Source organism: Halichoerus grypus, chromosome 8, assembly GCF_964656455.1.
Source record: "Halichoerus grypus chromosome 8, mHalGry1.hap1.1, whole genome shotgun sequence".
Lineage (NCBI taxonomy): Eukaryota > Metazoa > Chordata > Mammalia > Carnivora > Phocidae > Halichoerus > Halichoerus grypus.
In genome coordinates this window covers 151,247,985-151,252,370 of record NC_135719.1, presented here as the reverse complement: position 1 = coordinate 151,252,370, position 4,386 = coordinate 151,247,985, and the positions used below count along the sequence as shown (strand labels likewise).

Here is a 4,386-nt window from a genome sequence, read left to right as displayed (position 1 = left end):
GGTCGGTAGATGGGCAGGGCTGCAGAGGGACAGATCGTAGGACATGTACCGGATGGAAGTATGGACAGATGGACGGATGGATGGAGGGAAGGAGGGAGGGAGGGAGGGATGGATGGATGGATGGATGGATGGATGGATGGATGGACAGACGGGTGGATGGATGGATGGATGGATGGACAGGTGGATGGATGGATGGATGGACAGGTGGATGGACAGACGGGTGGATGGATGGATGGATGGATGGATGGAAGGATGGATGGATGGACAGACGGGTGGATGGGTGAGTGGATGGATGCATGGATGGATGGATGGATGGATGGACAGACTGGGGGATAGATGGATGGACAGACAGATGGATGGATGGAAGGAAGGAGGGATGGATGGATGGATGGACAGACAGGTGGATGGGTGAGTGGATGGATGGATGGATGGATGGATGGATGGATGGATGGATGGATGGACAGACTGGGGGATAGATGGATGGACGGACAGATGGATGGATGGAAGGAAGGAGGGATGGATGGATGGATGGACAGACGGGTGGATGGGTGAGTGGATGGATGGATGGATGGATGGATGGATGGATGGATGGAAGGATGGACAGATAGGTGGATGGGTGGGTAGATGGATGCATGGACGGATGGATGGATGGATGGATGGATGGATGGACAGGTGGATGGGTGGGTGGATAGATGGTTGGACAGGTGGATGGACAGGTGGATGGGTGGATGGACAGGTGGATGGACAGATGGACAGGCGGATGGATGGATGGATGATTGGATGTGTCAGCATATGACAAGCTGGTCCAAATCCCATTTAACATAGACGGTCTATGGCCTGGGATCCTGAAAACAGCCTGTGCTGGTGGCCTTCACCTGGGCCTCCCTCATGCTCCTTGTAGCTTATCAGCCACATTCCCTGGGAAGGCAACATGCCCATCCAGCCCTTGGCACACTGAACCCCAGATGTAGATTTATGTCTCAACCTGGAGCACCCTGAGGGTGGCATGTCTGGTCCTCTCTGACCCCAGCCAGGGTCCAGACCAAGGCTGAGCCAAAAGCAAGGGCTTGGTGAGGGCTTGGTGAGCACGCCCACGGGGCTGGGAGCCAGGAGGTCTTGGTCTTGGGCTCTATTTAGAGCAGCAAAGCCAATGCTCACCCTCTCACCATGCCAGGCCTCTCTCCCTAAGGTTCTGCCAGGACTCCTTTAGGCATTGGGGTCCTCTAGGGACCTGTCACCTCACCCTCCCTGAGGCAGCCTCAGACCTGAGAGAGGGCACCCCTGTTGCCCCTGTCCTGACCCTGAGGGTGCATGGGAAGGGAAGGCATTAGTTCGGCCCCCACCCATGCAGGCATGGGTCTGGCAGACCCACGGTATCTTGCAGATTGCCGGGAGCCACTTCCCTGGCTGGTGCTGGACCTGCCACAGGAGGACCTGGAGGAAGACGCCCCAGGAGCCAGCCTGTGGCCCACCACCGTCACCCTGCTCACCCTCTTCCTACTGAGTCTCTTCTACAGCACAGCACTTACTGTGACAAGCGTGCGGGGCCCAGGTGACAGCAGAGAGGGCCCCCAGTACTGAGCAGAGGCCAGCCAGGCTCAGGTAGGGGTGAGGAGGCAGAGGGCAGGGCTGGCTGGGGCAGGGGGGTCAGCCACCAGAACATCTGCCTGTTCCCCCCCCCGGGGGTCTGACTTCCCAAGGAGGTGGTCCCCCCTCATAGACACTGAAGATATGGGCAGTCCTTGGGGCAGAGCTGAAATGTCCCTCAGCAGGATCTGGGAGTTAGCACCCCTGGATACAGTCACTGAAGGATTCAACCCATCTCCCCTGAGGCAGGCAGGGCTGGGGAAAGGGCATTGGCAAGGAGCTCCCCTGGGCCCTGACCCCACTGTGTTTGCAGGGAGGAGTCTGGAGGAGCCTCCTGGAACCCCAGCTGGATGCCAGAGCTCAGCCCTGCTCAGAAGCTGCCAACTCACTCCACACACAGGCCTTGCTGGTGCAATAAACTGATCCCAAAGACAAAGGTTCTCAGACTCTAAATGAGAGGAGGGGGAAGGAGAGAGACAGAGGCTTGGGAGAGGGGGACACTTGCCTCATAGCCCAAGGTGAGGCCCCCTTCACCGACAGCCCACCTGATCTGGTCCTGCATAAGGCACAGGCACAGGATAAGACTGTCCTTCACCAAGGACAGTATGAAGCAAGACTACTCCCAAGCACTGCACCCAGGACCCTGGTCCTGGTCAATGAGCCCTGGTCCTGATCACTGGGCCCTGATCCTGGTCACTGAGCCTTGGTTCTGGTCACTGAGCCCTGGTACTGATCCCTGGGCCCTGGTCCTGGTCACTGAGCCCTGGTCCTGGTCACTGAGCCCTGGTCATGATCACTGAAGCCTGGTCCTGATCACTGAGCCCTGGTTCTAATCACTAGACCCTGGCCATGGTCACTGAGGCCTGGTCCTGATCACTGGGCCCTGTTCCTAATCACTGGGCTCTGGTCTTTGTCACTGAGCCCTGGTCCTGATCACTGAGCCCTTGTCCTGATCACTGGGCCCTGGCTATGATCATTGAGCCCTGGTCCTGGTCACTGAGCCCTTGTCCTAATCACTAGGCCCTGGTCTTGATCACTGAAGCCTGATCCTGGTCACTGGGCCCTGATTCTAATCACTAGGCCCTGGTCATGATCACTGAGCCTGGGTCCTGGTCACTGGGCCTGATCCTCATCACTGAGCCCTAGTCCTGGTCACTGAGCCCTTGTCCTGATCACTGGGCCCTGGTCATGATCACTGAGGCCTGGTCCTGGTCACTGAGCCCTGGTACTGATCACTGGGCCCTGGTCCTGATCACTAGGTCCTGGTCATGATCACTAAGGCCTAGTCCTGGTCATGGGCCCTGGTCCTGGTCACTGAGCCCTGGTCCTAATCACTAGACCCTGGTCATGATCACTGAGGCCTGGTCCTGATCATTGGGCCCTGGTCCTAACCACTAGGCCCTGGTCATGATCACTGAGGCCTGGTCCTGGTCACTGGGCCCTGGTCCTGGTCACTGAGCCATAGTCCTGGTCACTGAGCCCTTGTCTTGATCACTGGGCCTTGGTACTGATCACTAGGCCCTGGTCATGATCACTGAGGCCTGGTCCTGATCACTGGGCCTTGGTCCTTGTCACTGAGCCCTGGTCCTGATCACTGAGCCCTGGTCCTGGTCACTGAGCCCTTGTCCTGATCACTAGGCCCTGGTCCTGGTCCCTGAGCCCCTGTCCTAATCACTAGGCCCTGGTCATGATCACTGAGGCCTGATCCTGGTCACTGGGCCCTGGTCCTAATCACTAGGCCCTGGTCATGATCACTGAGCCTGGGTCCTGGTCACTAAGCCCTTCTCCTGATCACTAGGCCCTGGTCCTGATCACTGAGCCTGGGTCCTGGTCACTGAGACCTGGTATAACCACTGGACCTTGGTCCTGGTCACAGAGCCCTGGTTCTGATCACCGGGCCTTGGTCTTGGTCACTGAGCTCTAGTACTGATCACTGGGCCCTGGTCCTGGTCATTGTGACCTGGTACTAATCACTGAGCCCTGGTCCTGGTCATGATAACTGAACCCTGGTCCTCATCACTGGGCCCTGACCCTGGTCACTGTGCCCTGGTCCTGGTCATTGAGCCCTAGTCCTTATGAATGAGCCCTAGTCTTATCACTGGGCCTGGTCCTTATCACCAAGCCTTGGTCCTCATCACTGGGCTCTAGTCCTGGTCACTGAGCCCTAGTCTTGGTTACTGGGCCCTGGTCCTAGTCACTGGGCCCTGGTCATGATAACTGGTCCCTGGTCCTAGTCACTGAGACCTAGTACTGATCACTGGGACTTGGTACTTATCACTGAGCCCTGGTTCTCATCACTGGGCTCTAGTTCTGATCACTGAACCCTAGTCCTGGTCACTGAGCCCTGGTCTTGGTCACTGAGCCCTGGTTCTGGTCATTTTTCCCCAGTACTCATCACCCTGCCCCGGTCCTGGACACTGTGGCCTGATCTAATCACTGCACCCTGGTCCCAATCATCTTATTCTGATCACTTATCGACAGTCCTAGCCACTGAACCCTGCTCCTGATCACTGGCCTTAGGGTCCCCTCTGTGAGGTGGGCACATGTCCTCCGCTCAGGGAAGGCCCCCCCCACAAATGGTGCCGGAGTATGTGGGCAGAGGTCAGCCAGCCGCTGGGAGCAGCCGAGCAAGTCCCGGGACAGAGCCAGGGGGCTGTGTGAGGCTGGGGGCAGAGCAGCTTGGGGACCCCGGTGCCCATCTGGGGTCTGGCCCCCACGGCCACTGGGATGCCCACCCAGCCCTGTGCACTCTGCACGGTCTCTGTGCCGGCCTGAGCAGGCCTCTGGGCCTTGGAGAGA

General features: G+C 58.3%; 1 long non-coding RNA gene across 1 annotated transcript; it reads left to right on the top strand.

The window, feature by feature from the left end:
* Positions 1 to 753: 753 nt before the first annotated feature.
* On the top strand, positions 754 to 2,023 carry LOC144382809 (uncharacterized). The gene is made up of 2 exons (XR_013450216.1): positions 754 to 1,602; positions 1,901 to 2,023. It is a non-coding gene; the product is annotated as an uncharacterized LOC144382809 (long non-coding RNA).
* The last annotated feature ends 2,363 nt before the right edge of the window (positions 2,024 to 4,386 follow it).